Source organism: Mesocricetus auratus, unplaced genomic scaffold (genome assembly GCF_017639785.1).
Source record: "Mesocricetus auratus isolate SY011 unplaced genomic scaffold, BCM_Maur_2.0 Super-Scaffold_100021, whole genome shotgun sequence".
NCBI lineage: Eukaryota > Metazoa > Chordata > Mammalia > Rodentia > Cricetidae > Mesocricetus > Mesocricetus auratus.
The window spans coordinates 18,838,172-18,849,836 of NW_024429202.1; the positions used below are offsets into that span (position 1 = coordinate 18,838,172).

Here is an 11,665-nt window from a genome sequence, read left to right on the forward strand (position 1 = left end):
TAACTTGCAAACTAGTCAAATTCTCTGTTGATAATTTCTCATGGCATTGTGTCCTATCCCTTCTCTTGTCTCTTACTTCATGGATTCATGGGTACCTGCAATCTTCACAATATCCCAGGCTCCACAAGGCGTGGAACCATATTCATTTTCATCTAACCACTGTGCTCTAGTTCTCAGCAAAGCTGATAGCACACAGAAGGCATTCAGTGACCAATTATTGGATGAATGGATGCATTAATGACCGACCAGAATGAATCTTTTATAATTGATGCACCTTTATAATTGTGTGTATACATTTCAGGTGGACTTTTGTACCCATAAATAATGAGATATCTGTTTTGTCTTTAATTTGTTCACAGGAAGCTGATAGTACGGAAGTTGTTGTAAGCCTCATTGCTAAAACTCATCTGCCCTTTCTGTGTCCCTTGGCTGCATCTGTTGCCTTGTTTTTTGTTTGCTTTCCTTAAACTCTTCCCCTTCTGTTTACACAGGGAACCCAGTGACAGCAATAGGCATTTAGTCTCAACTCCCTTTGCATTTCTTCCTCTTGAAACTGGCCCTTTTCTCTCATTTTTAGAAGCTGCTTCCTACTAATAAAACAGTATGGCTTTGATAGCTGTCATTTTCACATTGCCTTGTCACTTATTATTTTGAGCTTTTGTTGTAGGAGAAAATCGTCATCCTCCTGGATTAAGTTGCTGGCAGCTCGTTCTCAGGGCTTGCAAATGGCTAGGAGGACTAGTTAAATTGTCATTGACATCTTTCAGGATTCAACCCCTTGGAGGGTTGCTCCAAGGTTTTTCCTACACAGGATTACATGGCTGAGCAAAATTAAATGCATGCTTTGTTTGTAAAGTCCCGTGTCCTGTGTGTGTATATACCTTCATCCGTAAAAAAACAATCCTGCTGTTTCCAAGCTCTTACAAAGTCACCAGTGGGTAGAAAAGTTCAGTTATGCAAGGTAAGTTCTAGAGATTTGCTATGGGGGATAATTCCTAACAGTAACCTATTGTGCATTTAAATATTTAACACAATGGATTTCATTCTAAATGGTCTTTCTGACCTTAACAACAAAAAGAGGCACACAGGTATCTCTTTATTTTCTTGATGATAGTAACATTTCACACACATGCATGTGCCCAAACTCATCAAATTACATTATTATAAATCCGTAGTTTTTGGTCCATGCCTCTGCATCCCCATTGAGCTACCCTCTCTCTCAGGCATCAACATTGCCAAGCTGATATGCCAACTATGTAGAGACCTGCCCTTGATGTCAAGGTGGTACTGAAAAACTGGGAATATTCCCAGCAGGAGACCCTCGCCCAAAAATCGAGACAGAGCCACTGGATGCAAAAGCAAGAGGGTTCTTTATTACTCACACAGGCGCCTGCGGATGCTTCAGCCTTTCAGGAGGCTGAGCATACCGGGCTGGACTTAGTACAGCTTATATAGAAGCGGCTTTATTTGCATATCAAGTCCTGCGGACCTTGCAAGAGCAGCTCTCAATCAGGTCCGGCAGGCTTGATATGCCAAATGAGGTAGAAGGCGAGAGCACCGCCGATAGGGTACTCGTCTTGATGATGTCACAGCTTTTGAATTTCGCGCTCTTAGAAGGGCACGGTTTGCATTCAAATTTCGCGCCAAAGGGCGCGGTTTACATTCAAAATTCGCGCTCTTAGAAAGGGCGCGGTTTACATGAGTGTGGCGGGGGTCTTTCATTCCCCCATTTCTTTTATCCTTAAGTAAAATTCTTTACTTAACTGTTATGAGGGTTCTCTGTCTCCTGTTGCTTTAGAACCTGATATTGATGAGTTAGGACTAAGGTCTGGATGACTGACAGCCTTTCCTTGATAAACTGAACCAGCCGGTTAAGGATACAGGGACCAAATATCAGAATAATCACCAGTATAACTAAAGGTCCCATAAGAGTTGAAAGTAAGGTAACATACCAGGGTGATCTGTTATACCATCCTTCAAACCAGCCTTGTGAACTAAATTCTCTTTCTCGCAGAGCCAGCCTCTCTCTTAGCTTAGCCATTGTCTCTCTCACTATCCCTGCCTGGTCTGCATAAAAGCAACATTCTTCTTTAAGGGCCGCACATAATCCACCCTCCTTTAAAAAGAGTAAGTCTAATTCCCGTCTATTTTGTAGAGCAACTTCAGATAGAGAGGTCAGGGATTTTTCGAGGGCAGTGATTGACTTTTCAACCGCTTTTAGGTCTGAATGCATGGCGTCATGCAAGGCTTGGAATCTCCCTGTCTGTATCATGGCATGAGTTCCTGTGCCTATCCCTGCCGCAATCCCCCGGACTCCCAGAAGGATCTTGAGAGTCATAGTTACTGGCTCCTTCCTCTGCCTCCTAGGGGTGTCTTCGAAGAACTCATAAACGGTCTCTGAACTATGATAGGTGATCCTGGGCCACAGCTGGATCAACACACAGAACTCTGAGGGTTGGTTCCACACTTGGGCCGATATACAGGGGGTGAGACCTGTGTTACAGGCCCAGTATGTACCATTTGGGGCAGCCAGATAATAGTTCCCTGCTGACAGAGTTTGGACGGTCTGATTGCAGAGTGGCTGGTGCGACCTAGGAACCTGACCCAAACATGTTCCTTGCCCAGAAACATCGGGTAAAGTTAGCTTGTGGTGAGGCAGTACCAAACACGATTCCGGGGCTCTGGTATAATTAGAGAAATTTCCTGAAACAGCAATTCCCTCATAGTAGGGGGGGCTACGCTGAGGCATAGCCAACAGTCTCTAGCTCTAGCGGGGTCTGAGGAGTTAAGGGCCTGGTGGGCTCCTTTTACTAAGTTAATAAGTCTATCCCCTGTCCCCAGGAAGTCTTTCTGGGACCAGTTATTCTGGAACTGGTTAGGGGGCGAGGTTGGTGTGGTTATTTTAACTCTAACTGAGTTACCCACTGGCAGGGGGGTTGGTATGAAACCGGAGGAGGATGCTGGCCTCTGCTCTGCCAGGACTTGGTTGGGACCGATTGGTTGGGAGGCCTGTTGTACTCTAAGTTGTATTTTAAAGTTAACCCCCCGATCTTCTCCTTCTATGTACCAGCGGAGCCCCCAAGTATATCCCCTGCTCCATTCTGGAGCCTTTTTACCACTCGGTGTAAAGGTGATGTTAAGGGGAAGGCAGAGTCCTCCAGAACAGCTGGAACAATGTCCCCTTCCCCAGGCCTGTAATATGGTGACCTTGTCCCAGGAAGATGAGGGGTTCCAGTATGCACCGCCAGTGGTCTCACAGCCCCAGGCGGCGCAAAAGTAAGAGTCATAGCTTCCACATTTACGAGACGTGTGGAAGTCCCTCCCATCCTTTGGGCACACGTAAAAGTCTTGGTGACCCAGTTTACACCGTTTCTCGATGGTGGCACACCCTATTGGGGTCCGGACTCCCCGGACACCATAGCCATGCAAGCTTCTATTGCCAGGGTTTGATCTTAGTTTTTCTGGCAATGTGTCTGCCTCATAGTCAGGTATGTCCCAATAGTCTGACCCTGCCACCAGTTGGCAGAAGTCCGGGGTGAGCGAGGGCCACCAGGTTCCCACGGCATGGTTCCCTGACTGAGACCACAAGACATTTCCTGTTGGGGAGACTATCTGCCAGGTCAATTGTTTTAGGGTAGGGGGGCTGGTCGACAAGGTGGTGGGGGTAGTCAAAAGGGCAAACAAGACAACTAATTGCGAATAAATCTTATCTTTAGGGGGTTTTGAGATCGTTGGAGTCTCCATGCCTGGGCAGGAGACGTGGAAGCGTCCGGGTGGGCAGCCTTCACGTGAGATGCATGGATCCAGGCGGGGATACCGTCAACTTTTAGTGCTGTAGGTGTTGTCAGGAGTACCGTATATAGTCCCTTCCAGGGAGGCTCAAGGTGTTTGGTTTGGTGTCTCCGGACCCAGACTGAGTCTCCGATTTGGAACTGGTGAGGCACTGTTCGTGCATCCCGGTAGGCGGCTGCTAAGGGCTTCCAAACTTCCTTCTACACGATCTGCAGGGCCTGCAGGTGTGCTTGGAGACAGGGGGAATTAGCGTAGTCCAAAATATCAGAATCAAAGAAAGTGATGGTGGGCGGGGAGCCCCATATAGAATTTCAAAAGGGGTAAGGCCGTGAGGGCCTGGGGTGTTCCTGGCTGGATACAGAGCCAGGGGTAGGAGTTGCACCCAATCCTTTGAGGCAGTTGCTAGCGTTAATTTAGATAAGACCTCCTTAATTGTTCTATTCATACGTTCTACCTGACCTGAGCTCTGGGGTCTATATGCACAGTGTAATTTCCAATCAATCCCCAGTACCTTGGCCACCTGCTGACTCACCTGGGAGACAAAGGCCGGCCCATTGTCTGACCCTATTACCTGAGGCATCCCATATTGGGGAAAGATTTCTTCTAATAGTTTCTTGGTGACCACCTTTGCAGTTTCATGTTCGGTGGGGTAGGCCTCTACCCATCCAGAGAAGGTATCTATAAAAACTAAGAGATATTTGTAGCCATACATGCCAGGTTTAATTGTAGTAAAGTCTATTTCCCACTGGACTCCAGGTCGGTGTCGCTGGAGACGGACCCCGGGGGCAGTCTTGGCTCGTCCTGCGTTGACTTGAGCACAAGCCGTACAAGTCTCTGTGACCTTTTGTAGGGCCTTATCTCTATTGAGGAAAAGTTTTCCCGTCTCCGCTCGATCCAACATGACTTGCATTTTTCGGGCACTTAAATGAGTTAGTTTGTGGAGGTTAATTAGGTCCATTGTAGGTTTAGTTGGCACAATGGTTTTTCCTTGGTGCACCCATCTGTCCCACTCTGGATCATAGTCCACTCCTAGTTTCTGTATCAAATTTAAGTCATCAGCACTATATTCCCAGTTCATTAGCTGGGTCCGTCCTGGTTCAGTTAGGATCATGACGGTGAGGAGCTGGGGACCCAGAGCGGCCTGTTTATCAGTCTCATCTGCTAGACGATTGCCTTTTGCCTCTGCACTGTCTCCTCTTTGGTGCTCTGGGCAGTGCATGATGCTCAATTTCTTGGGGAGGAATAGGGCCTTGAGCAGGGCCAAGATCTCAGTTTTATTTTTAATCTCCTTGCCCTCCGAGGTTAGGAGTTCCCTCCTCTGGTAGATTTCCCCATGTATGTGGGCGGTGGCGAAGGCATACTGGCTATCGGTATATACGTTGAGGCTCTTACCTTCTGCCAGCTGGAGCGCCTGAGTTAGAGCAATGAGCTCCGCCCGCTGTGCCGAGGTGCCTCCCTGAAGGGCGCTGGCCCAGACTACCTGGTTTTTGGTGGTTACTGCTGCTCCTGCTCGTCGTTCTCCATTCAGCAAGTAGCTACTGCCATCCGTGTGCCACGTGTGGTCCTCGTCTTTTAATGGCTGATCGGACAGATCAACTCTGGTCCCATGTGCTTCCGCGAGGATCTGCAGGCAGTCGTGGGATGTAGGGCCCTCTGGCAGCGGCAGCAGAGTTGCAGGACTAAGGGCGACTGCTGGGCCGAAGCGAATCCGATCAGCATCCAGGAGCAGGGACTGGTAATGGGTCATGCGGGCGTTGGATAGTCAACGATCAGGAGGCTGGCGGACAATAGACTCAACCGCATGCAGTGCCAGTACAGTTAATGACTGTCCCAGAGTTAGCTTTGTTGCGTCCTTGACGAGGATTGCAATGGCCGCAACCATTCTCAAGCAAGAGGGCCATCCGGAGGCTACTGGGTCCAATTTCTTGGACAAGTAGGCAATAGGTCGTTTCCATGGCCCGAACCTCTGGGTCAAGACCTCCTTTGCAAAGCCTTGCTTCTTGTCCACGAATAGGTTGAAAGGTTTGGTTAGGTCGGGCAAGCCCAAGGCTGGAGAGGAGAGTAGGGCCCATTTGATGTTACTAAAAGCCTGTTGTTGTGCCTCTGTGCATTCAAAGGGAGCCCCTTGTTTGGTTAGGGGATACAGAGGAGCAGCCATTTTGGCGAATCCGGGGATCCACAACCTGCAGAACCCAGCGGTGCCCAAGAATTCTCTCAGCTGCCGGTGTCCCCGGGGAACTGGGATCTGGGATATAGTTTCCTTGTGCACGGCCGTTAGCCAACGCTGTCCTTCTTTTAATTTGTACCCCAGATAAGTCACTTCCGTCTGGCAAATTTGGGCCTTCTTGGCAGAGGCTCTGTACCCAAGATGCCCGAGGGTTTGTAGTAGGGCCCCGGTACCATTAAGACAGTCCCGTTCGGTTGGAGCTGCCAGTAGGAGATCATCCACATACTGGAGTAGAATCAGGGATGGGTGCTGAACCCGAAAGTCCGCAAGGTCCCGATGTAAGGCTTCATCGAAGAGAGTGGGGCTGTTCTTGAATCCCTGGGGGAGTCGCGTCCAGGTCAATTGTCCTGAAATTCCTAGTTCTGGGTCCCTCCATTCAAAAGCAAACATTGGCTGGCTCTTAGGGCTCAGCCGGAGACAAAAGAAGGCGTCTTTTAGGTCTAGCACCGTATACCACGGATGAGTGGGTGGTAGGGTACTCAAAAGATTGTATGGGTTGGGCACCGTGGGGTGTATATCCTCCACCCTCTTATTAACTTCCCTAAGGTCCTGTACCGGTCGGTAGTCGCCCGTGCCAGGCTTTTTGACAGGTAGAAGTGGAGTGTTCCATGGCGACCGACAGGGAGTTAAGATCCCCTGGTCCAAGAGTCTTTTGATGTGAGGCTTAATTCCTTGATAGGCCTCATTAGGCATGGCTACTGTTTAATCGAGATGGGTGTAGCTGTTGCCTTTAACTCAATGACAATGGGAGGTTGTTGCTTAGCTAAACCCATGCCCCCCGTTTTGGCCCAGGCCAAGGGGAAATCTTTCAGCCAAGAGTCTATCTCGGGTTTCACTGTAGGTTCCCCCTCAAATAATCTGTATTCATCTTCCATTTTGAGAGTTAATACTTGGAGAGGGGCTCCATTTGGGCCTGACACTGTGGCCTCATTCCCCTCGAAATGGATCTGTGCTCTGAGTTTGGTCAGTAGGTCTCATCCCAGTAGTGGGTATGGACAGTCAGGGACGTGGAGGAAAGAATGAGAAACCTTACCGGTAGCCAGATGCACCTTTCTTTCAGTAGTCCAATGGTAGCGCCTTCCACTGGTGGCCCCTTGCACCCAGGCTGTCCGTCCGCTGAGTTGGCCCAGGGAGGTGGTGAGGACCGAGTGCTGAGCCCCAGTGTCAACTAGGAAGGTGACTGGTTGCCCCCCGACTCTGAGAGTTAGCCTAGGCGTGGGGGGGGGCGCCTCCCGCCCTTGGCTCCCCTAGTCTTCATCTAAAGCCAGAAGGGACGTTTCCGGCCGCGGACCCTTGGGTTTTCGGGGTCGCTTTGGGCATTCTCTCACCCAGTGGCCTCACTCCTTGCAATAGGCACACTGGTCCCGCTCCACCCTGGGCCTCCTCTGGTCTCCCTGCCTATCTGACCTATTGCTGTTCTGCATTAAAGTGGCCAAGAGGTGGCTTAGCTCCTTACTTCGTTTACAGTCCCTAGCTACCTCCTTTTCTTCAGTTTCTCTGCGTATACGGTCCTCTCTCTCTTCTACAGTCCCCCTCTTATTATAGATACGTTCTGCTTCCTTTAGTAGATCCTGGATGGTGTAGCCCTGTAGTCCATCCAGTCTCTGTAACTTATTCCTAATGTCAGGCGCCAACTGCCATATAAATGCCATGGCCATGCCGTTAGCCTGTCCCGGTTCGTCCGGGTCATAGGGAGTGTACATGGGATAGGCTTCCTTGAGTCTCTCTAGAAAGGCAGCAGGAGGCTCCTCGGAACCCTGACTTACTTGCTTTACCTGTGCCAAATTGACAGGGCGCTTACCGGCCCCTCAGAGGCCCACTATGAGCAACTAGCGATAAAGGCATAGGTGTCCCCTACCTGCATCTGTGGTAAAATCCCAGTTGGGTTTGGTCAAGGGGAAAGCAGCATTGATCTCATTCGGTAGCTGAGTCGGCTGCCCGTTCTCCCCTGGCACATTCTTCCTTGCTTCTAGAAAAACCCTCTGTTTCTCCTCTGAGGTCAGGAGAGTTTGCAACAGCTGTTGGCAGTTGTCCCAAGTAGGTTGATGGGTAATTAATATAGATTCTATTAGATTAGTCAAGGCGACAGGATCCTTGGAGAAAGGAGGGTTGTGCTGTTTCCAGTTGTATAGGTCAGATGCCGAGAACGGCCAGTATTGCAGTTGGCCCTTCCCTCCTTGTCGTAAGGGGAACGCCTGGGAGGTAATCTCTGAGGGCAGTTGGTCTCTCCGACCCCGGAGACGGCCTGCAACTGGGGAGTTAGGAGGTGAGTAGGTGACACCCCTCTGGTCTCCCACCAGGGGCGTCTGTTGAGCTCCTATCGGGACTGGCTGCAACGGAGGCGGGTGATAGGGAGGGGGGTCATCAGAGAGCAAATCCATTAGGGGGGAGTTAGGATCCAGGGGAAGGATGGGTTTGGGAGATTGTTCCCAGGTGAGGGTAGGGTACAGGGATGAGAAATAAGAGGGAGCTGGGGGAGCAGAAGGAGGAGGTGCCGTAGGAGTGGGGAGGGAAGGAGAGGGTTCCAGAGAGGCAGGGGGAGAAGGAGTGGGTTTCGAAGGGGCGGGGGGAGGAGGAGAGGGTTCCGGAGGAGGGGGATGGGGACGGGGGCGGGGGGGAGAAAGAGCGGGTTTCCGAGAGACAAAGGGAGCCACCCATGGAGGTGGGTCATAAGCCAAGTTTTCCCAGGTTACGATGCAGGCGACCTGGTCTGGGTGCCCATGGGGTCCTTTGTCAAAAATCTTCTCTTTGACCTGCAGAATAGTATCAAGGTTAAAGGTGCCGTCCCTCGGTCAACCCACATTAAAAGTGGGCCATTCCGAGGAGCAAAAGGTCCGCCACTTCTTTTTCTTTACTTCGACCGCCTGGCTGCGGGCGCGTTTTCAAACCTCAGACCAGTGTCCTAGAGTTAGGCTTAAGGGGGTGGTTAGGGTCTGTCCCATGACAACTTCAAATGCAAACAAAAGACAGACAGACACAATACAACAAGAACAACAAGACAGCCGGCAACCAGACGCTCTGCACGGTACCGAAAACAAAAGTTCAGATGGATACTCAAGAACCAGAGGCCCTTGATTCTCCGATAGAGGGGCGTATCCGCCACGGGCTCTGAAAACGGCAAGAGGTAGCTCTATGACCCCTGGAACATCTTCCAGGGTGGCGGGGGAGAAGTCCCGAGCTCGTCAGCTCCTTCTCAAGCCGCCCAGATACTGAGTGACCCGGATCCGAGTCACACAGACAACAAACAGACACAGTTACCAACAGGAAACACTGATGCTGGCCAGTTTACCTCCCGTTGGGCTTCTGGTCGAGTTGGACAGTGGTCTTCAATCTCGGTGGGACCTCCAATGAAAAACTGGGAATATTCCCGGCAGGAGCCCCTCGCCCAAAAATCGAGACAGAGCCACTGGATGCAAAAGCAAGAGGGTTTTGCCGGGCAGTGATGGCGCATGCCTTTAATCCCAGCACTCGGGAGGCAGAGGCAGGCGGATCTCTGTGAGAAACCCTGTCTCCTAAAAACCAAAAAAAAAAAAAAAAAAAAAAAGCAAGAGGGTTTTTTATTACTCACACAGGCGCCTACGGATGCTTCAGCGTTTCAGGAGGCTGAGCATACCAGGCTGGATTTAGTACTGCTTATATAGAAGCGGCTTTATTTGCATATCAAGTCCTGCGGACCTTGCAAGAGCAGCTCTCAATCAGGTCCGGCAGGCTTGATATACCAAATGAGGTAGAAGGCGAGAGCACCGCCGATAGGGTACTCGTCTTGATGATGTCACAGCTTTTGAATTTCACGCTCTTAGAAGGGCACGGTTTGCATTCAAATTTCGCGCCAAAGGGTGTGGTTTACATTCAAAATTCGAGCTCTTAGAAAGGGCGCAGTTTACATGAGTGTGGCGGGGGTCTTTCTGTAGCACCTCTGTGAGGAAAGATGCCAAGCAGAGCATGAACTCTCTGGCCTCTAATCTGGGAGTTAAAGATCTCAAAGCAGTGGTCATCCTGCAATCCACAGGGGTCACCTCAAATGAAGCCAAAGCCAGCGGGGTTCACACTGCCTCCTGAGGATTACCATCTCCAATAGGCTGTCCTACTGCCGCTTCTTCTAGCAAACCCCCAGTCTTCAGTGTATACCCTGCTCCACACCTGGAGACCTGCATACAGCTGCAGAAGCATAATAGCCAATATCCTTGGGCTGCAGCCAACAACCATGGGAGGCAGGGTCCCTGCGTAACAGGGGCTTTGGAGGTCCAGGAAAGAAAAGGCAGGATTACGTTCTCCTGACAGTGACCAGACCCTTGTCACCATTGATTCTGACCCTGTGGATGAGGAGTCGCTGATGTCTCTGGGGTCAGAACTGGGACTGGACTGAACCAATAAGCTGCCCAAGCTAGAACTAGAGCAGAATGAGTTTGACTTCACTGAAGATTTTTCCCTCAGACTGCTAATGCCAAGTGTCCCTAAAGATTGAGGAACAAAGAAACCAATTCTGCTGTAAGTTAAAGTCTTTAGAACGAAAAAAAAATGTATTTTTATATGTAGGCAGAGTTTTCTGTCATGCCAGCTGGTGCGACCCCCGGGAAGGGACCCCCGACCCGCAGAGGTGAGGTGATGAGGGTCGCTACTAATTTAGTGGGCCTTCACGAGCAGATCCGATCTGGAAATTGAACTTCAAGAGGTTAATGGAAACAGGCTCAAGACAACGTTCGCTGATCAAGAGCCTTTATTTTTTGGGGCTCGCTGGAACTTATAGAGGAAGGACCTCAGGGGGTGGTACAAGCATGTCAATCAAGTCTCAATTCAAATATACACCAAATACGGTAAAGACAAAGCTGTAATTTTCCATCAGTCATTAGTTGCATTCCACAAATGCTTGTAGGCGTAAGTCAGGTGCAGGAATTAGGGAGGGGTAGGGAGTGTACAGCAGAACGCTATAATCTTGTTAACAAAGACAATTACTCTGTAAGGGTACTTCCCCCTGGCTAGGCGGGTGGGCTGCCCTGTGTAAATTTAACTTTTATGGTTAGCCTTTTCCTTTGTCTCAAGGGCATGTGTGCTAGTAGTCACGTAGTCAGAAGGCCAAGAAACGGTTGACAGACTCCATTTTGTTCAAGGTTCTAGCAGTCCCCAACACCTGTCCTTTTCATTACGCACACGATGGAAGAGACAGCACATGTGCTTTTCTTGCTTGCTGAAATATCGTGGTAGTCTCTGACTACCTAATGTTCCTTCCAACACGATGAAAAGAGTGTTGAGATTGTTTTAAAAGTCTGGTGCTCTGCTACACTCTTCTCGATCCAGGTGTGTGGAGACTGCCAGTTTGAGGCCAGCCCTGGATACAACTCGAGACCCTGTCAAAAAACAACAGTAACAGCAAGAGCCTGAGCATTCTGAACACAGCGAGCATGGCTTATGGATGGGTAGTCATGGCATGAGTCCCGGTGAGATCCAGAAAACACAGCTTCCGGTGTTCTATGCGGTTCCACTTCCTGTGACTCAAGCTTCTGGTGTTGGCCCTACAGCTGAAGTGGAGCAAAAGTTTAAATCAGTTTGCTAGAAACTTTTTTTTAAAACCTTTAATTATTCTTTTACTGTTTTCTTAACTATCTTCCCGTCTGGGGTACATGATAATTCAGAAGCAATTTTCCTGTC

General features: G+C 49.8%; 1 pseudogene; it reads left to right on the top strand.

Annotated features, from left to right (window-relative positions):
- Positions 1-1,245: 1,245 nt before the first annotated feature.
- LOC121133373 lies at positions 1,246-10,484 on the top strand (annotated as a pseudogene).
- The last annotated feature ends 1,181 nt before the right edge of the window (positions 10,485-11,665 follow it).